Source organism: Protopterus annectens, chromosome 3.part1, assembly GCF_019279795.1.
Source record: "Protopterus annectens isolate FY-2018-M chromosome 3.part1, PAN1.0, whole genome shotgun sequence".
NCBI classification, from domain to species: Eukaryota; Metazoa; Chordata; order Ceratodontiformes; family Protopteridae; genus Protopterus; species Protopterus annectens.
Window position 1 is genome coordinate 1,023,108,404 of NC_056732.1, and position 24,203 is coordinate 1,023,132,606.

A 24,203-nucleotide genomic window follows, 5' to 3' on the forward strand; every position below is an offset into this window, starting at 1 on the left:
TACAAGTGCACTTATATATACTACTAATAATACAGATAACATATAAACTACAGAATGAAGCAATTTACAAGTGCACTTATATATACTACTAATAATACAGATAACGCATATAAACTACAGAATGAAGCAATTTACAAGTGCACTTATATATACTACTAAAAATACAGATAAGCATATAAACTACAGAATGAAGAAATTTACAAGTGCACTTATATACACTACTAATAATACAGATAACATATAAACTACAGAATGAAGCAATTTACAAGTGCACTTATATATACTACTAATAATACAGATATTGAATATAAACTACAGAATGAAGCAATTTACAAGTGCACTTATATATACTACTAATAATACAGATAATGCATATAAACTACAGAATGAAGCAATTTACAAGTGCACTTATATATACTACTAATAATACAGATAACTCATATAAACTACAGAATGAAGCAATTTACAAGTGCACTTATATATACTACTAATAATACAGATAACTCATATAAACTACAGAATGAAGCAATTTACAAGTGCACTTATATATATTACTAATAATACAGATAACGCATATAAACTACAGAATGAAGCAATTTACAAGTGCACTTATATATACTACTAATAATACAGATAACTCATATAAACTACAGAATGAAGCAATTTACAAGTGCACTTATATATACTACTAATAATACAGATAACACATATAAACTACAGAATGAAGCAATTTACAAGTGCACTTATATATACTACTAATAATACAGATAACGCATATAAACTACAGAATGAAGCAATTTACAAGTGCACTTATATATACTACTAATAATACAGATAACGCATATAAACTACAGAATGAAGCAATTTACAAGTGCACTTATATATACTACTAATAATACAGATAACATATAAACTACAGAATGAAGCAATTTACAAGTGCACTTATATATACTACTAATAATACAGATAACGCATATAAACTACAGAATGAAGCAATTTACAAGTGCACTTATATATATACTACTAATAATACAGATAACGCATATAAACTACAGAATGAAGCAATTTACAAGTGCACTTATATATACTACTAATAATACAGATAACATATAAACTACAGAATGAAGCAATTTACAAGTGCACTTATATATACTACTAATAATACAGATAACGCATATAAACTACAGAATGAAGCAATTTACAAGTGCACTTATATATATACTACTAATAATACAGATAATGCATATAAACTACAGAATGAAGCAATTTACAAGTGCACTTATATATACTACTAATAATACAGATAACTCATATAAACTACAGAATGAAGCAATTTACAAGTGCACTTATATATACTACTAATAATACAGATAACTCATATAAACTACAGAATGAAGCAATTTACAAGTGCACTTATATATACTACTAATAATACAGATAACTCATATAAACTACAGAATGAAGCAATTTACAAGTGCACTTATATATACTACTAATAATACAGATAACGCATATAAACTACAGAATGAAGCAATTTACAAGTGCACTTATATATACTACTAATAATACAGATAATGCATATAAACTACAGAATGAAGCAATTTACAAGTGCACTTATATATACTACTAATAATACAGATAACTCATATAAACTACAGAATGAAGCAATTTACAAGTGCACTTATATATACTACTAATAATACAGATAACTCATATAAACTACAGAATGAAGCAATTTACAAGTGCACTTATATATACTACTAATAATACAGATAACTCATATAAACTACAGAATGAAGCAATTTACAAGTGCACTTATATATACTACTAATAATACAGATAACGCATATAAACTACAGAATGAAGCAATTTACAAGTGCACTTATATATACTACTAATAATACAGATAACTCATATAAACTACAGAATGAAGCAATTTACAAGTGCACTTATATATACTACTAATAATACAGATAACTCATATAAACTACAGAATGAAGCAATTTACAAGTGCACTTATATATACTACTAATAATACAGATAACGCATATAAACTACAGAATGAAGCAATTTACAAGTGCACTTATATATATTACTAATAATACAGATAATGCATATAAACTACAGAATGAAGCAATTTACAAGTGCACTTATATATACTACTAATAATACAGATAACGCATATAAACTACAGAATGAAGCAATTTACAAGTGCACTTATATATACTACTAATAATACAGATAATGCATATAAACTACAGAATGAAGCAATTTACAAGTGCACTTATATATACTACTAATAATACAGATAACGCATATAAACTACAGAATGAAGCAATTTACAAGTGCACTTATATATACTACTAATAATACAGATAACGCATATAAACTACAGAATGAAGCAATTTACAAGTGCACTTATATATACTACTAATAATACAGATAACATATAAACTACAGAATGAAGCAATTTACAAGTGCACTTATATATACTACTAATAATACAGATAACGCATATAAACTACAGAATGAAGCAATTTACAAGTGCACTTATATATACTACTAATAATACAGATAACGCATATAAACTACAGAATGAAGCAATTTACAAGTGCACTTATATATACTACTAATAATACAGATAACGCATATAAACTACAGAATGAAGCAATTTACAAGTGCACTTATATATACTACTAATAATACAGATAATGCATATAAACTACAGAATGAAGCAATTTACAAGTGCACTTATATATACTACTAATAATACAGATAACACATATAAACTACAGAATGAAGCAATTTACAAGTGCACTTATATACACTACTAATAATACAGATAACTCATAAACTACAGAATGAAGTAATTTACAAGTGCACTTATATATACTACTAATAATACAGATAACGCATATAAACTACAGAATGAAGCAATTTACAAGTGCACTTATATATATACTACTAATAATACAGATAACGCATATAAACTACAGAATGAAGCAATTTACAAGTGCACTTATATATATACTACTAATAATACAGATAACGCATATAAACTACAGAATGAAGCAATTTACAAGTGCACTTATATATACTACTAATAATACAGATAACACATATAAACTACAGAATGAAGCAATTTACAAGTGCACTTATATATACTACTAATAATACAGATAATGCATATAAACTACAGAATGAAGCAATTTACAAGTGCACTTATATATACTACTAATAATACAGATAATGCATATAAACTACAGAATGAAGCAATTTACAAGTGCACTTATATATACTACTAATAATACAGATAACGCATATAAACTACAGAATGAAGCAATTGTGGGTATATTGCAAGTGCTAAGAAGAGCACACTTGTACAATATCAAACACTAAAGCAATACCAAGTTCATGGCCTTTAAATGCATCCTGACTTACAAATGGGTGCTTATTTCTGTCACATTATAAGAAACCCTAAATATTTGGAGTCATTTAACAAGCTACAACATACAACAAACATTCTTGCTGCACTATCTATATATGGCTCATTGCTTACTGCCTACATCATAATCACCACAGGTTCATAGGAGGTTACTAGGCTAGTGGCCCTACAGCCTTTACAAGCCTAGCCATGTTAATCCCAAGTATCCTCATTTGTTCTCTTTTGGGTAGTTCACATAATGAATTTATGAACAGAGCAGGTCTGTGATCAACACTGGCTAGCCCTGTCCATGAAGGGCATTGGTGCCACCCCAAGGGTGTGTTTGTGTTCTCCCATCCAATGATCTAGGTTGCATTTGAACACGTTATTGTTTAGCTGCCGCCATCCATTACATATCTCATCTCATCCCTGCTACACTTCACTACACATTCTGCATTACTCTGTTCTTTGAGCACATGCATCTGTTGTCCAGTCCAGCCTGTTCCTCATACATCTGGCCCTACTTTGGTCCTCTATAGACACCTGACCTTTGCATGTCATTACTTTAACTTACATCACTACTGTTACCTTTTACTCTGCCCTAACATTGCCCTCTCCTTTTCTGCACCCATTGTTTCTAGTTATTCATTTCTGCAGTCATTAATTCCAACATGCCATCTGTCTTGTCCCTTCCCTTAATCCTGACTCAGAGAGTTTTCTCTATCTTGCAACCCTTGATTATTCTATCCGATTATTACTCATGCTCCATCACCTTCCTTGAGGTCTTACATAATAATAACAATCGTATTTGTTAACTCTGTAGGCCCACTGGGCACGCAGTCCCTTTTTGATGACCTAGGAAAAATATCTGGTTAACTGACTTTCTAAAGGTCACACAGTAGGCAAATGAGGGCTGAGGGAGTCAAACCCTATATTATATGAGCAACAGCTCAAAGTCTTAACCATTATACCATAGAATTTACAGCTTGCAACCTTAATCTCTGCGCAAACTTCTGCACTACATCACTTTGCTGCTCAGTACTTGGCTGCCTTTGTTATGAAGGTACAGTCCTGAGTCATCTTATATATTTTCTCAGCTGCATTGAAATACTACAGGACCATCTATTTGGAGACTGTCAAGACTCTTTATACTCACATATATAGGGTTGCATTTCCTAAACCATGCACTAAGACTAGCTAATTCCAGGGACTATGTCTTACCACAGAATAAAAATGAAATATACTTAATATAATTCAGATTGATACCTACAGTGATGATACTACACCATTCATACAACCTGTCAGATCTGCAACTCCCAGTGTCACCAAATAAAAGTGACATATCTCAGTGCTTTTTTATCAGGTAAATAGTGTAATAACTAAAATGCACACCTACATAAACAAAAAAATAGACAGGCAAATGTGTAAAATCTCCTTACTTACATTGTGGGAGGATTAAACATATTTATCATGGTCTTGTGGAAAAATAATGCTTCAGTTCCCCTGGGGGGTACGGGTTAGGAAACATCTGGTCATCTGTTAATTAGTACCTCACCTCTATCTTATTTAACAAGGAGACATTATTTACAATTAGTGTATAGTTTCTTACTTATACCTCTCTTTGGCAGAACATAATCTCTATTACCTGACTAGCAGTAGTTCTTAAACAGTTTGTAGTCTCGCACTTATTTTGTGTATTCAAACAGGCCCATCAGGCCCATGGAACTGAAGTCTCTTGCATGAGTTCTAGAGTTTGACTGAGTGTGCAGGCTTGAAGGACACAAATACTAATTGTCTCAGTTTAGGTTTTGGACTGGGTGTTAGTACGGTCCAAGATGTTTTCAAAGGTATAATTGCAATTAGTATACTATAAATTCATCCCTTCATAACAGGTATGGGTGTCCATGACATTAAAAATGGAATCCCCCTGTAAAATATAAGATAGTTAAATTTTACTAGCATCAGTTAATAAACACACAGAATGCTTATTGTAATTATACTCATAAGTAACACTAGCTGAAAGATTAATTACTGGCACACTTGATTTGTTATTTCCACAAAGGGAATGCCACTTTTTGTAAATGTTTAATTCAAAATATTTTTAACATGAGTATAAACCCCTTCATGTCTTCTGTACAGCAAGATGTGCCCCTTAAAGACCTCTGTTTAATTGATCAGCTCAGTAGTAAGCATATATCCCAGAGAAAGGAGCAATATTCATATACAGTTGTTTCAAAGTAAACTGGATTTTTCTTCCTAGAACATACTTTCAAACAAAATACATTAATTTAAACATAATCTATGATTTGTGTTTTGACAGAACTTCCGACTTCCCTTTAATGTTATTATTATTATTATTATTATTATTATTATTATTATTATTATTATTATTATACATCATTTAATTCCTCACTATACCCATGTTAATTGTACTGGTTTGCAAAATCCTCATCTATGATTCCTCCTTTCAAACATTATATGTATTTGTTTACTTGATTGTTATTTATTTTTTAATTGTTTGCTAAACGAGATAATGGACTGATCCACAAGGATTCATTCAATCATTTGTCCAGGGAAGACAATATTACCCTAAGTGTAGCAGTATATAATTGAGTGTTGTAAACAGAACCATGAGTTATGAATAAAGACAATAACAAAGAGATCAACAATTTGCAGTATCAATCACTTAAAATATAGCAGCAGAAAATACAACAAATACAATGTAATAATTGACTTCATTACAATTTAATAATAGAGGCTTATGGGTTCATAGGTCATGATAGGTGTATACTAGACCAGTGACCAATAGGGCCCTTAAAAGCCTAACTGTGCAACCAAAATGTAACCAACATATTTGATTTATATAGGGTTGATTTACTGACTTCTTCTGTCCATCAGAGACATAGGCACTAGACTGGGGGAAATTTCCAATTACCCATCCATTGGTCCAAGTTGCACACAAATAGAGTTAAGGAGGAACACTTCTTCATGTGGATGGGGAACCTGTTCCAGGGAATGGGAATTGTCTGAGAAACGTATCTGTCTGTCTGACATGTACTATTTATGTCACAAGCAAAATTTAGGTCTTTTGATGTAGTAGTACTGATGTTGGTTGTTTTGCAGATGTGCAAAAGGTTAATCAATACAGGGTCAATGAATGGCCTTTATGCCAGACAAAGATTACTCTCAGTTGTCTAAATGATACAGAGAAAAGAGACAAGGTTTTGAGGCAATCAGAACAGGACATTTTGTTTACTCCCGATATTCTTTTGGTAAGGAACATTTGTAAATGTTCCAGTTGCCATATGTGCTGGTCAGGTATGTACCAAAGGGAGCACTATGCTCTATGATGGGACTGATGACAGCTGAATATTGTGATAGGATGACCTCTCTGGACCTAGATACCATGCCCTTCCTTATAAGTTGAGCAACACAGAAGGATTTTATTACTACCTTGGACAAATACTGGTCAAAGGTTAGGTTACTATTTACATAAATTCCAGGATCCCTGACTAGTGAATCAACATTTAGGGGCTGTTTTATTGATGACATTGTTACCCATGGTGGCTGACTTCCCAAAAGGTACTATAATTCATTTCTTGTCATTGAGTTTTAAGCAATGTTTTTGGCATCAAGCATTTGTCTGTGTTAGAACTTCCTGAAGGGTGTTCTTGTCTTGGGGGATTCAATGACTGTTCCCAGATTGCAACTATATACATATTTTTCATAAAAAAAGAGTAGATATAAATTTGTAAATTACTGGAGAGAGTAGGCAAATTAATTTGGGAAAATACAGTTTAAAAAGAAACATGGAAAGCAAGGGTAAAACAGAGAAATTGTTTATGCAATGGAAGAATGGGGAAATATTTACAAATATCTCCTTTCTTAGATGTGTAATGAGCTTAGATCTAAGGTGCTAAATGGCCTGACAGCACCTAATGTCCATGGGAAGGACATCCCACTATCTGGGAACAATGACTGAGACTGCATGGTCAGTACATGTAAGTGAATTAGGAAATAGTTATAGTATCACTGTCATCCCAGTTATTCTATTAGTAGTCAGTCAACAACTGCTCACTGTTACAACTTGTCATTCACAGCTAGATAAGTTATAACTCCATTCAATGAGTTACAATGGGGAAAGTTATAACTCGATGAGTGGAGTCTGTCATAGGAAATTATTCACAATACTATTTCTATTACAGTGCTGGCAATGATTCATTTTTTGTTTACATCTCCTTTTTCTTCATGTTTGTATGACTATAAAAAAACAATTATTTCCTATTTTTCATTAAAATTAAGTTATAACCAGACTTCCAAGATGGTTATATACTGATCAACAGCTTAAAATCAGCTTTCCCATTGTGAAGAAAGAAAATGAGAGATAGGGGCCAGTAACTCAGCCAGATGTAGTAAATCCAGTTAATGGTTAGTAAGTATACTGCCTATAAGTCAGCAAAAAAAAAGAAACTTAGAGAGCCTGAAAAAATAAATTGGAAAAAGTGAAGTGAAAGCACTGACTAGGAAGAATCTTGCAGCTGTTCTCAAAAAGCAGTTCAAGCTTCAGCTTTGATGCAAGACATGGTTTCCAGTAATCTAGAGGAAAAACAAATCAAATGTGCTCAGAGCTGACTAAAATAAACAAAACATTGATGGAGCAGATAAATTCAAATAACAAAAGGCTAGAAAATGGAAGAAGCTTTAAGCAGCTATTTAGATGAACTTTTAAAAATGCAAAAATCAGAGGATGAAATGAAGAAAAACCTCGCTAAGGTTGAGATTGCTCAAGAAGAGATGTTTCAAAAAATGGTAGAGTTAGAGGACAAAACATACAGGGAAAACCTAAGATTTGCTGCTGTACGCGAGAAACTGGAAGAAGCAGACTATTTTTTTTTTTTATTAAAGCGCAAGTAAGAAACTGGACTAGTATTCCACAGCAGAATTTAATTGAAAGGGCACACTGTGTGTGTTCCAAAACTGGCCATGAAAAAGCAGCCACAACCTATATTAGTAAAGATGTAATCATAGCAACTGAAAGAGTTGCTCATGACAAAATTGTGGCAGAAGGGCAAAGCATTAAAAACTGGAGACAGTAGAGTGTCTGCGACAAATGATTATTCACTGCATAACAGCCAGGAGAGAAGCAAATATATTTCAGCAATCAGAGAATGTCAAGAGGCAGGTGTGATATTCAATATGTTTCATCCAGCTGACTTCAGAATATTTTTCCTGGAGGACTAAAGTCATTTTTTTTTCATGTAGAACAGGCTAAGGAAGAAATAAAAATGTTAGCCCAAAAAACGTAAGCCAACAAAGAGAAGGGGACTCTGCTTCTTATTCTTCTGATAATAAAACTTATAGGGAGAATTTGTTAATGAAAACTTTTCCAACGCTCCAAAGGAAAATGCTTGAGAGATGGAAAAAAGCATAGGGATTAACAAGAACCAACTGGGAGTTCCCTGAACTTGAAACAGAGTCTGGTGTTGGAAGATGGAGATGAATGGAAAAAAAGATCAGCAACTCTGAAATCAGTGAATAAATCTGTGATTATAAAGCATTTATCACATTTGTGAAATACAAATTTGCATGAAAAATAGGAAAGATTGGATTTTTGTTGACTTTGTTAAACTTGTGGGAGATCAAAAAGCATATACTCTGCTTCATGTCATTAATATTTGTAAGGTCCCTAAAAAGAAAGGGGAAAAAGTAATTATAAGCAAAACCATTTTTGTTCATGGCAGTACTTGTATAAAACATTTCAAGATATAAATTGCATGTTATATACTAAAGAATTTTCAGTAATTGGTGCATGTGATAAAGACAATAAAGTAAGCACATGTTTAATTTTTTATTTATTTATTTATTTATTTATTTATTTATTTATTTATTTATTTTAGTTTTAAGAAATGTAGGCATTACAGTGTAAAATGAGAAGAAAGGCTGGACAAAAACATGCTTGAGTTAATGTGCTATATTCTTGGGTTCTTGAGGTGGGAGATGGGGTGCACAGATTATAATATGCGAAGAGTTAATATATTATCACTTGTTTTGCATACTTGAATGTATGAATTAAGATCCTTGGTTTAATCTAATAAGTTTTTGTGTAAGTAAGTAAATAAGAGATCACTGAATGTAAGGAAAAGTTTTTCTTTAGCAAATAAATGTTCAGTTTGAGAAGACTATAACTGAGGAGAGATGTACAGTTTATTATTTGATTTTCATGGATGCAATCTGGTTGGTATGCAATACAACAGAGTACTTTTTAAGGCTAAATCATAATGTTTTCTGCAAACATACAAGCTGTTTTTCAAATCTGGGAGATGAACAATTTTAAGACAAGAACAGGCAACAATTACTGTAAGCAGGAGAGCAGGTGATAACATGCATCTTAGCACTGATAGCCATAATCTTAGGTCAGGTTTTACCTGTGCTTGCAGCTGTCAATTTCAGACATTTTTTTCCTATCAGAATGGTTAAACTTTATTATTTAAAGATCTACATAGTTTTGTGTGTTTGTTTTAAGTTAATAGTCATGAGGGAGTGTTCTGGGGGTATGTTGGGTTCTTCAAAACCAAAAAGTGAATGAAGATTGTAGAAAAAATCACTGTTCCACTGGTTGGAGCCAAATCCTTTAATGAAGTCAAAAACAACAGATCCAGTTAAACAAAATGAGCGCTTTCGTCTGCAAGTAGGCAAACTTCATCAGATAAAATCCCACTAGTACAAGGAGCTTTATATATAGGTGTATACCTAGAAACTTGTCCCATTCAATAATTCAATTAAACAATTTAAAATTTTGATGAAACAGTTTAAATCAATTAAGATAATTTAAATAAGAATACCTGAAATGGTTAAATCACACATTGTTTGAAACTCAGAGTTGTTCCTTTGTTTAAAGGTTACATAAAACTGAGTCAAATATTACTTAAAAATACTGAAAAGACATAAAAAGATGATAAAAGTGAAGTAATAAATATAAATATGAATGTATATAATTTAAATATTTTAAATATTTTAAATATTTTAAATATTGCATATAATATTTTACATAAAAGCATAAAAAGTTTCATTATGTAAAAAATGTTAATTGTATAAAGAATGTATAAAAAATGTGTGTAAATACTATTTATAGTGTCTGTCAATTGAAGATGAAAAGGTAAAAGTACAAATTAAATCCCTTCTGAAATTTAGTAATTCAGGTTTTTGGTGAGAAATAGATAAATAGGTTGGTTTGAAGGGATTTAAACATAGTTGGCTTTACCTACTAGAATGGCTTTTATATTAATGTATTCGTTGAGCCCTGGGGGGATGTTGGACCTTAGTCTCAGTTGCCATCTAATCTCTTTCTGTAACAGAACATTCTTGGCATCACCCCCTCTGAGTTCTATGTCCACTACATCAATAATTCCAAATTTAAAAAATGGAGGAAAGGGAAAAGAGGTGGTGTGTTTGTATAGGGCACTGGTTTCTTTTTTGGTTTTGATATCATTTCTGTGTTCGTATATCCTTTCTTTAAGTGGACATTCCGTTTTGCCCACATAGAAACTAGGGCAGTGGTCACAGGTTGCCAAATAAACTACCATTTTCGTATAATAGTTGCCCTTACAAAATTTTACTGTACTCCCCAGGCCGTTATTCAAGTTGATACCGTCTAAAGTGTTGATGCATGAACACTGAACACATCTGCCACATGGGTGGGTACCCCTGACATGTCTGAAAGAATTGTCCCTTCCTTCCAAAGTTCTCTTAAAATTATTGCCCACCCGATGTATGAAGGTGGGTTTGTTTCCTACTACCCCTAAAATATCTGTGTTTGTCTTAAGTATAGGCCAGTTGTCCTGTAAAATCTTCTTGAAAATCAAAGAAAAGTTGTTGTGCTCAATAGAGCATGAGCCAGAAAAATCCTTAGATGTTGGTTCTGATATAACTGTGGTGGAAATAGGATGGCCAAGTAAAGGTTTGTAGCGAGTACCCCATCCCTGATATACTTCATCCAGTGTCTCTACTAACAACTCTCTGGGGTAACCCCTCTCACAAAACATTTCGCCCAGAATAGAAAATTCCTCTAGGAGGTCATCAAAATCTGATGTCATCCTCACCACTCTAACAGCTTGTCCTTTTACAATACTTTTTTTCTGAAAATAAGGATGTTGGCTGTCAAAATGGAGGTAACTGTTACACCAGGTTGGTTTTCTGTATATCTTGGATTTGAAACCGCTAGAGGTTTTGATAAGCATGATGTCCAAATAGCTAATACAATCACTGTTGGCTTGATAGGTGAAGGACAGGAAAGATGTAGAACCATTGATGTAAAGAATAAATTCATCTAACTCTTTCTGGGTCCCTTCCCAAATGACAAAAATGTCATCCAGAAATCTAAAATAAGCTTTTATTTTTGTAATAAATGCACTCTGAAAAATGTATAGAGTTTCCCATTCTAGTAGGACCAGGTTTGCATAAATGGGGGCGCAGGCCGCCCCCATAGCAACTCCACTCACTTGTTTATAGAAATCACCTTCAAAAGTAATAAAATTGTTATCCAAAACTGTTTCCATTAATTCTAGTAACAAAAGCTTCCTGTCCAATGTTAAATCTGAATGTTTGTGGATACTTCTTTCAAAAAATTCAAACCCTTCCTTCCTGGGGATACATACAAGAAAATAGGTCTTTCACATTGATGGTAATATAGAGACTGTCCTTTGACCATAGGTGATTGTTAATCCTTCCTAAAAAGTCCCATGAATCCTTGATAAGATGTTCCTGTTGGTTAACTATCTTGTTAAAGTTCTGATCTATGAAAACAGCAAGTGGGTGGGTCTTGGATCCCCTGGCTGAAACAATAGGTCTGAATGGAGGTTGAACAATATTCTTGTGAATTTTAGGTATCCCAAAAAAACCAGGAATGATAGGGTGAGTTTGTTGAAGAAAATAATAAGTAGTCGGATTGATACGCTGTTCTACCAGATATTCTTAAAGAAGAGAATCTATTCTAGTGTAGGCAATCTGAATCTCATTATAGGAAGCCAAACAATATGTTTTGTCCTGTTTAAGGCACTTTTATAATCCGTTTGATTAAAAATAACCAGTCCCCCACCCTTGTCTGGTTCCATGAAACATAAATGTTTATTGTGTTTTAAATCCTCCAGTAGTTTGGCTTTGTCCTGTTTCAGATTATAGTTGTACTTAAAACCATTTACATTTTTACCATAAGAATCGTATATTTCTCTAGTAACAACATTCTCAAAGATGTTGAGAAGTGGGTGGAGGGGAGGGTTGAATGCACTCCTTCTGGTGACACTGTGATTATCCCTGTTTCCAGCTGGCTTCTCAGAAATTTCTTTGTTATGAATTATTCTAAGATTTAACTTCCTGAGATAAAGTTTGAGGTCTATTAAAATTTGAGCTAAGTCCCCTTTAAAACATTTTACAAATTTAAATCCTTTAGAAAACAAGTTAAAGTGTCTTTTATCTAGTTTTAAATTGGTATAATTGTATATCTTGTATCCTTGGTATTCTGAGACTATTCCATTAGGGTGTGTAGTGATGGAATATATCTGTCCCTGGTCCCCCTATTGTTCCAACCCTGGTTTTTCAAATGGGAATGAGAATCTAGAGTGGGTGCAGTCTGAGCTTTGTTGGCTAGACGCTCCGACCTCCGTGGTCCTAAAAAAACTTTGTTCGGTTCCTGAAAGGAGTCTAGCTCATCAAGTGACCATGAATAGGGTACAAAAGAGTCCCTGGTGTAATTTCTGTCAAATGGTAAAGTTCTCTCAGTTCTCAATGACTGTCTATTCTCTTGAAATGTTACACCTGTTCTCCTAGTTTGCCCCTCCCTAGGTCCTGGGTTGGAAACAAGGTTGGTGGTGTAAAAAGGCTGGGGGTAACTTTTTCCAGATTCATACTGTCCCTTGTCCGTAAAGAATTTTTTCTGTTTCCTCTCAAACACTTTGTCCACTCTAACATCAGTTCTCTTTAAAATTCTTTCAAACAAATCCTGATGTTGTTCAAACAATAGGTCATTAATAATACATTGATGCAAATTGTTAATTTCAGTTAATAAACTGTTTAAATGCACTTCATTATATTTAATTAACTTCAACACCAAGGAAAAACCACATTCATCGAAAAAACATTGAAATTCCTTAGTAATACTAACAGTGTAAGTAATACCAAAGGGGTATTTGTAAAAACGTAACCCCTGCGGAACAATCTTATTGTTTAAACGCAGATGCAAATAGTTATTTTCGATTTGTAAGCATTTGTACTTGTATAGTAATTTTTCAAATCCGTATATAGTGTCTCTAAGATTTAAAGCAGAATTTTCATCTGGGTATGAGTGTTTTCTTATAAAATTATGATTCCCCTTGTCGGCTGTATCAAGGAAAACAAATTTCTTTTCTAAAATGTCTTTATAACATGTTTTACGAGTAGCGTCAGCTCCCATGTCAGCTCATGATACCATTGGGGCTGAAACAGCGTTGTGCTGATTTTTAGATGAATTGAAGGCAGTACCTTTGGTTGCCAAAGCTCGTTGGAACCCACGCTGATCTCCTATTTCTAGAAAACTATTCAGTTCGTTATTTTCCTGCAATATTGGAGCGCCACAGTTCGCATATCTTCTCCTGGGCTGGTCCTCGCCTGTTAGACTCCTAACTTCACCAGATTCTCTGTGAGAGGAAGTTGGGGATGATGTCACAGGTAATTTCGGACCCACGGAGGTTTGGCTGCGAATGGCAATGGCTCCCTCTGGTGGTTCTTTTTGTGTAAACAAGTCAATCAACTTAGTTAAATCTCCCCGAAGAGAAGAAAGTTCTTCTATAAAACGAAATACTTCGTTTTGGGTTTGAATTAGCGTGACGCTAAAATCCAACACATTGTCCGCTCCTAAATGAGTGGAATCATTAGTTGACTGGTTCATCTTGGATAACAGTTCAATGCTGGTCACAACGGCAAGAGTACCAGTGGGATGACAAAGAGTTAAAAAAGAATTAAAACAGTCACTCTGTTAGAATCCAAACCAGGTGGTTCTTCCCAGTGAACAGACCAAGAACAAGTACCACAAAACCAAAAAGTGAATAAAGACTGTAGAAAAAATCACTGTTCCACTGGTTGGAGCCAAATCCTTTAATGAAGTCAAAAACAACAGATCCAGTTAAACAAAATGAGCGCTTTCGTCTGCAAGTAGGCAAACTTCATCAGATAAAATCCCACTAGTACAAGGAGCTTTATATATAGGTGTATACCCCAGAAACTTGTCCCATTCAATAATTCAATTAAACAATTTAAAATTTTGATGAAACAGTTTAAATCAATTAAGATAATTTAAATAAGAATACCTGAAATGGTTAAATCACACATTGTTTGAAACTCAGAGTTGTTCCTTTGTTAAAAGGTTACATAAAACTGAGTCAAATATTACTTAAAAATACTGAAAAGACATGAAAAGATGATAAAAGTGAAGTAATAAATACAAATATGAATGTATATAATTTAAATATTTTAAATATTTTAAATATTGCATATAATATTTTACATAAAAGCATAAAAAGTTTCATTATGTAAAAAAATGTTCATTGTGTAAAGAATATATAAAATGTGTGTAAATACTAGTTGTAATATCTGTCAATTGAAGATGAAAAGGTAAAAGTACAAGTTAAATCCCTTCTAAAATTTAGTAATTCAGGTTTTTGGTGAGGAATGGATAAATAAGTTGGTTTGAAGGGATTTAAACATATTTGGCTTTACCTACTAGAATGGCTTTTATATTGATGTATTCGTTGAGCCCTGGGGGGATGTTGGACCTGAGTCTCAGTTGCCATCTAATCTCTTTCTGTAACAGGACATTCTTGGCATCACCCCCTCTGAGTTCTATGTCCACTACATCAATAATTCCAAATTTGAAAAATGGAGGAAAGGGACAAGAGGTGGTGTGCTTGTATAGGGCACTGGTTTCTTTTTTGGTTTTGATATCGTTTCTGTGTTCGTATATCCTTTCTTTAAGTGGACGTTCCGTTTTGCCCACATAGAAACTAGGGCAGTGGTCACAGGTTGCCAAATAAACTACCATTTTGGTATAACAGTTGCCCTTACAAAATTTTACTGTACTCCCCAGGCCGTTATTCAAGTTGATACTGTCTAAAGTGTTGATGCATGAACACTGAACACATCTGCCACATGGGTGGGTACCCCTGACATGTATGAAAGAATTGTCCCTTCCTTCCAAAGTTCTCTTAAAATTATTGCCCACCCGATGTATGAAGGTGGATTTGTTTCCTACTACCCCTAAAATATCTGTGTTTGTCTTAAGTATAGGCCAGTTGTCCTGTAAAATCTTCTTGAAAATCAAAGAAAAGTTGTTGTGCTCAATAGAGCATGATCCAGAAAAATCCTTAGATGTTGGTTCTGATATAACTGTGGTGGAAATAGGATGGCCAAGTAAAGGTTTGTAGCGGGTACCCCATCCCTGATATACTTCATCCAGTGTCTCTACTAACAACTCTCTGGGGTAACCCCTCTCTCAAAACATTTCGCCCAGAATAGAAAATTCCTCTAGGAGGTCATCAAAATCTGATGTCATCTTCGCCACTCTAACAGCTTGTCCTTTTACAATACTTTTTTTCTGAAAATAAGGATGTTGGCTGTCATAATGTTTTCTGCAAACATACAAGCTGTTTTTCAAATCTGGGAGGGGAACAATTTTAAGACAAGAACAGGCAACAATTACTGTAAGCAGGAGAGCAGGTGATAACATGCATCTTAGCACTGATAGCCATAATCTTAGGTCAGGTTTTACCTGTGCTTGCAGCTATCAATTTCAGACATTTTTTTTCCTATCAGAATGGTTAAACTTTATTATTTAAAGATCTACATAGTTTTGTGTGTTTGTTTTAAGTTAATAGTCATGAGGGAGTGTTCTGGGGGTATGTTGGGTTCTTGTTTGTGGGTTTTCATTAAAACAAAAAGTCTTGTAAAATGGGACATAGGTTCAAATGGATATGACAAGAAACAACATTATAAAAGATAAACCTGCCAAACATTAGTAACACAAAAGCTGGAAATATACATTTAAAAAAGCTGTCATATATAATAAGTTGGAATAATAACTTGTTATCGTAATGGCTACACTAAACATTATATTTTGGAACATAAATGTCCTCACAGTTATAGACAAAAAGGAAAGCGTACCGAGTTATATTAAGAAATGCAGATTGTGAACAGCAATGCTACAGGAGACACACATGGAAAGAAATGAGCATGTGAGTTTGATAAAGAAATAATTTCAAGAGGAATATTTAGCAGAATATCAGGGACAAGGGGAAAAGGGAGTGTGTATACTAATTGCTAAAGGAGTTCCCATAGTGATAGAAAAGGGAAAATGGTAATAATGGTAGATCTGTAGTAGTAAGAGGCTATGGGCAAGGAAGGAAGGAAGATTACCCTGGCACACATTTATATTCCACCTAAAATTACTATTATGGAGTTTAAGAAAATTTAGGGAGAAATAATCAGCTTTCAGCAGGGAAAATTACTTATAGGTGGGGACTGGAATTTGATTTTCAAAGTAAAGATGTATCTGGAGGACCTATAAGGGAAGATATAACAAAAGAGGGTATATTTGTGAAGAAATTTATGAAAATATTTGGTATAGAAGACATAATATCAGTAGTAGGACCTCAGAGAGAATTTGCATATTATTCCCCAAGGTACAATAACTGGGCTAGACTAGACAGAATTATATTCCACAGGTACCTGTGCATTTAATTGAAAGCTTCAACATGCATCCAATAACTATTTTAGATCATGCACCAGTGATAACTAACATAAAAATGCAGGGTAATGAAGTAAAAATGACACACTGGCACTTCCCCATCTACCTAGATAGCAATAATTGTAAAATGACTGAATAAACAGAAAAAAGAGACTATCAGGTCACCAGGGGAAAAAGAACAGGAAATAGAAAATGAGGTCACCATATAACAGGAATAGGAATTAGAATATGAGGTCATGTGATAAAAAAGACACTTAGTGAAATATGAATGAATCATTCTTTTACCAAACAAAACATGGAGCAGGGTGGATCAAACGATGATGTCTTAAGCATTTCCAAAATTAAGCAGGTTAAAGAGAAGGGGATATTGGAGAAGATGATAGTTTAAGGGAATAGAGCAACTCAATGTACTGGCTATTTTGTAAATATATAGGTTAGTAATAAAAGCTGGGGCGGTGCAGCATTAGCATTGTCGCCTCACAGCAAGAGGTTCTCCTGTTCAATTCTTGGCTGGAATGCCTTTTGTGTGGAGTCTGCATGTCCTCCCAGTGGTCGAGTGGCGTTTGAAAGACATGCGTGAATGGGCATACCTTCATTGAAGGTTGGGCATCGAGCTGGCACCTGAGCACCATAAAAATCTACTGCCAATCATTAGCAGACCGGAGTTCTGCTGTGGAGACCCCTAACCGGGAAAAGCTGAAAAAGAACAACAACATGGATTAGTAATAAAAGTAAAGTTGTATGAGAAGGAATAAAAGGAGGACAACTGCTTTTAAGTAGATGAACATTGTGTAAAGAAAGTAAGTGGATGGGAAGTGCAAAGTGAGCATGTAATGTAATGATAACATGATGCACCATGATGCACCAGGCAACTATCTCAAAATTGCATCTGAAGCCATAGTCTGTCCTGTCTCTATTCTCATAAATAGAGCTATCCAAGAACCTTATGTACCCTCCCTCTGGAAGAAATCGTATTTCTTTCATCTTCAAAAAAGAAACAACATCACTGAACTCTCCAACTACAAGCCCATAGCTTTTCTTTCACCCTTGTCTAAAATCCTGAAGAAATGCATCCACATTTAACTATGTAAGCATATCCTTGACAAAAATATATTCTCTCCTACACAGCATAGTTTCACACCAAACTACAACACTAACTCTGCATTACACAGGTCCATATATATTATCAATCAAAATGCAACATGAACAATGCTGTATCCACACTATTCTTAGACTTATCAAAAACTTAGCTAGCATCATTAGGCCTATCCCATACCATGCTCTGCTGTTTCCAAAGTTACCTGTCAGATAGATCACAATCTGTTAAATGTTAATCAAGCTACTTCACTTTCCTGCCTGTAACTATTAGTGTATCCCAAGCATCAATTATTGGACCGATCTTGCTTAACATATTTATTAACAATTTGCACACTGCTGTTAAACAAGGTAACCTAATGCAATATGCTGAGGATTCTACTCTTATATGCTCATCCCAGAATCCTACTTAGCATAAGCAGCTCACTCACTCAGGTCTCCTTCACCTCCAACCAAACCTGGCTGACCAAACATGATCTAACCTAATTCCAGAGAAGGCAAAATTATTCCTTTTCACCCCTAAGTCCCACAATGATTGCAAAACAAACTTCAAATCACCTCCTCCAACAACCCAATAAGTGAAGTAGTCTCCAACATTAAACTTGTAAGTGTCGCTATTGACAATAATTTGAAATTTGACTTGTACATTAAAAAGATATCAAAAACAAAAAACACCACAAGCTGGATCAGTTATTTATTTATTTATTTTAACATTTGTTGACCGGGAAAGTCCAACTAAGACAGAGCCTATTTTTGGTGGATACCTGGGGAGAAATGTTCCAGACGCATGTCTTTGGAAATACAAACTTATACAGAATTAAACACTATATCAACAAAGGTAGGATAACTCTTGCCTCCTTCTGTCTTCTTCCCACATTGCTATATACCTCGCCAATTTGTATCAATATCCAGGCCACACAAAAAAAGCAAACTTGATCAGTGCTACAATAAAACAGCCAAATTCATATCCATTAAAGGTTACTCTTCTTCTGCCTGCATTGCGCTTAAGCACCTTAACTGGCTTGAGCTTCCCCACTACCTCATTCTCTCATCTACAAGTAGCACATAATGTAGTGCACCACCCTGGAAAGTGCCTACTCTTGGTTCTTTGTTACAAAGGTACACTTATAACCAGCAACATGGTTCAATAGTCCATCAACATGCTGGAGATGCTCTGTACTACAGTCATATCACCAAGGTCTGAAACTCCAGCCCACTCCCTATTAGACTCACTGAAACATGCACATTTTCAAAACTAAACTAAAACAACTCTTCCTTAACTGTTATCTACACTGCTGTTATATTCCAGGATAAGATTAAAAAATTAATAATTAAATAAGTAAACACCAAAAAACGGAAAACAACCAAGAACAATAAGAAAGTACCAGAAGCAAAAATAACACACTTGTTTTATTCACACATTAAGCGCTTTCGTCCGCCAATTAGTTGGACTTCATCAGAATAACTTCATCGGAAACTAAAACAATAGTTGCTTTAAATATTTAAAAACGTAAAAATATACAAACAGAATATAACATTCATAGCAGTTTGCAGATGTGAATAAAAGCCCAATTAAATAGCAGCCATAGATTTTAGTTTTAAATAACTAGATAAAGATACGCTTTCATTAAGTCCAGGCTTAACTGCGGCATTACATCTTAACTGCCTTTTTAATTCCTGGTACTCTAAATACAGATCTATTGGTCCCCTTCTTGGTCCTTCTTGGACACTATCAATAACCATAAATGTAAAGGAAAGGGTTGGAAAAATCTTAATATGCCTGAACAAGACATTATATTCGTCCTTTTTAGATATATTATAGACATGTTGGTAAATCCTATTTCTCAGTCGTCGAACAGTTTTACCTATATAAAACCCATTACATTGTTGCCACTTAGCAACATAAATCACTCCCTTACTATCACAATGGTATTTCCTTCTCAATTTTATATTGCCAAAACCTCCAACCTGATCCTGCTAAGATATTTTTGCATTGGGAACAATGTCCACATTTGGTCATTCTTCCATCTAAGGGTTCATGCACTGCTCTTTCCAACATATTTTAAAAGCATACATCTTTCTGATACACTATAATGGGTTTTTCTCCTACTATATCTAACATTTTCTTCTGAACACCAAATATAGTCCAGTTCTTGTTTATAGCGTCACGTATAGCACTGAAGTGTAGACAATATGGAAGAATAAAAGCTTTACTAAAATTGATATTTTGTTTCACAACTAATTTTGATGGTAATTGATTATGTTGCATCCCTAGTAATGGAACATAGGTACCATCGTGACAGTAATACCATTGTGTATTGATATCTAGTTATTTAAAACTAAAATCTATGGCTGCTATTTAATTGGGCTTCTATTCACATTTGCAAACTGCTATAAATGTTATATTCTATTTGTACATTTTTACATGTTTTTAAATATTTAATATCTAAAGCAACTATTGTTTTAGTTTCTGAGTGAGGTATAACATAGTACTAAATTTTTACAAAAGATGGTGGATCTTTAAGAGTGTAATTAGTTCTATTAATTTTTTAGTCATGTAGTCTATTGTTATTTAAGCTGGCTTGTTCTATTTTAAGTTATTCTGATGAAGTCCAACTAATTGGCGGATGAAAGTGCTTAATGTGTGAATAAAACAAGTGTGTTATTTTTGCTCCAGGTGCTTTCTTATTGTTCTTAATAATTAAATAAGTAAATTGTTACTGACATTTCCCCCAACTAGAGCCAAGTATTACTGCACTCTGTAGTTTCTATAAAATGATCTCACTCCTTGCTGCACAAAACTAAAACTGTTAACTATTACTACCCCTACACTTCACTTTCCAACTATATCCCACTTCTCATCTATACACTCTTTAAACCTACCAACAAGCACTGCCACAATAACAAGGATGTACTTAAAATTCTGTTGCACCACCTCAGCACTGAAACTACAGTATTGTGGAAACACTCCTGCAATCTACCACTCCAAATATGTATTAAGTGTATTTATACTCCATTTTGTATTACTGTGTTTTACTATTAACTATAAATGTATAATGCCTTATACATTATTATTATGTATATATAGGGTCGCATCCTATAACATTTGCACAATCTGACACAGTGCACCGAGTTCCATGCAAAAATTGTGGATAACCAACTAATATGCAAATATGCCTCAATGCATGGAGAATACCTCAGACCAAAGCAGACATAACCAGCAACATCAGTGCGACCTCAAGCAGTCAAGTCAAATCTGTATCCCAAGAAAAGTTATTCATGAAATGAGATATATAAATGCATTATCAATGCACATATATGGAAATTATACAAGCTCAGTGGAACTTACTGCAATAAGTGAAAATTACCAAAGGAACAGAAATTTGCATCAGTATGAAAAGTGACAAATATCTGCAAATAATTATGGATATCATTGTTACTCGTAGATGAACATATATAAATACACTTATCACAATTTGTGGAATCCAACTTAATCCACAAAATTTCTAATAAAAAATAATTAAGTAGGTGAAGGGCAAGCAAGGCCACATTTTCCATAACTAACAGCTAACAGTAGCCAACAATGGATGTGGGACTCATGTGGGGAACACAAGTAACACACGTGCACAAGGAAATAGGGTTGATAGAAAAGCAGATGTGAGGTGAGGGTGAAGAAGAGGGACACACAAGAGGTATGATGAATAGGAAGGCCTGAGGGAGAGTGAGAGAGATATGAGAAATTTTATTTTGTGGGAGTAGCCCCCCCCCCCCTTTTTTTGAAGAATAGAAGGAATGGAAAAGACATGGAATGAGGAGTAGGGGGGAAAAAAGCAGGTACAAATATAGCACAAGGCATGACAAACACAGGTTGGAAATAAACATAAAGGAGAGGTAAGGTACACAGACAGCGCACATACAAACTATACAACACAGGTGAAGGAAAACTGACAAACAGGGTAGGGATGCATACCAGCCATAGTGCAATGCAAAATACACCTGTACCTATGCGCAACTCATTGCTGAGATGTTGCAAACTGTGTGACAATCATACCAGAATGTGTATGACTGATGGTAGGTATGTGTTGGAGAAAACTAAATGGAGAGTACAATCATTGCAGTACACTATGGATACTGAATACAGCCATCCAACAGGCTGCCAGCAGTGCAAGTGTAAGGCATGCAACAGCAAGGATGAGCAAATGCAGGAGAAGATAAGCAGAGGGCAGACTAGAATCTCCAAAACTGCACGCTAAAGGCATTTAACCAAGCACAATGTCAAACTGCAGTACGTAGCAAAGCAAGAATGTGTCTGTGTAATATACAAATAAGTACACATAACTCAAACATAGGCAAAATGGTATCCATGTGTCAAAGACATATGAAATGTCAGAGGCAACACACGTGTGTTGTCATGTATACTATGTATATGGTGATATTCAATGAAATACCATGATCCAATCAGAAAAAAAAATTCAGCACACATACACACACAAATGGCATGGAATATAAAGTTAATGGTGATGCATATATGAGTAATGACAGTTAGGGAATACCACCAACCTGTACATATAAGGGAAGCATACAAATCCCTGGGTAATGCTCAACACACAAGTGTAATGTGAACAATGATGGATTCAAATCAATTGCCACCACCTTGCGTGCCTATGCCTTACATGTGTATGATACCCAACATGGTGACACAATGTAATATTATACCAGTACACCTACATGACAGTGATGACAATATTGAGGAAGGTAAATATACACATAGCATATGCCAGGTATATGTACAACATGTAGGCTAAAGCAATAAGGGGGAAGAGAGATGGACAACACAGGCCTACATCAGTGAGGAAATGGCAGCAACTGAAAGTAGGCACAGGATAAAACAGGACAAGCCTATCTAAGGAGACAAACTGCAACTCATCCAAAGCTATACTGAAGCAAATGGCCACTGGTTGTCACATGGGCATAGTTGATTGGTGAGGACTACAAACATGTCTATGTACAAATGACACAAAGACAGTAATGTACAACTGTTAATCAGCAATAGGCATAGGTACACAACAAAAGTACTTTTTATTATATATATATATATATATATATATATATATATATATATATATATATATATACACACTGCTATGCAAACACAATATACCAGGTGACACAAACACCGCTATTGCTAGAAATAACATCATACATATACATGTGTAAGACTGATCAAAGGACAAGCCTGTGAACTAAAGTAGTACAGCACAGAAAAATAGAAAAAGTACATGTAACCACTCAAATATTACAAGGCTGGATGAACGTTAATTATAATATTGCTATACACAAGTACATCCATGTAAAGCAGTGCATATGTACTACAAATGCAAAAACATGGGCATGGATGCAAATCTGTGTATGCATGTCAAAATATAAGCTACTATCAAAAATGCTGGTGATTGACAAATGTAAGATATGGACAAACAAGGAAGTCATGAATGATCTAAAGAAAGCATCATCTATATTCAGTAATAGACCAGCGATTGTCCATGTAGTAAGTGAAGGATTCATGCTCATCACAGTAATGTCATACAACATGGCACAATATTTGCCAGTGCATTCCACTCACAAGACCATTATGCCACTGTGACAGCATGACACAACAATGTTATATAAGTCACACAAGCAAGGACCTGTCATGTTGTTGAACAAACATAAGACAGCAACAGCCAATACAGAAATGAGTACAATCCATGCACATGGATAACATGTGCAAATAAACACACCAGACCCACTGCGCTGTATTATGTGAGAACAATGTGAATAATGTATTATATGAGATGTCATCGCACTTTAAATACCGGAACAACATAAGCAGAATACTTGTGTATTACTTGCACTACGCTAACTGCAACAGTCATATCT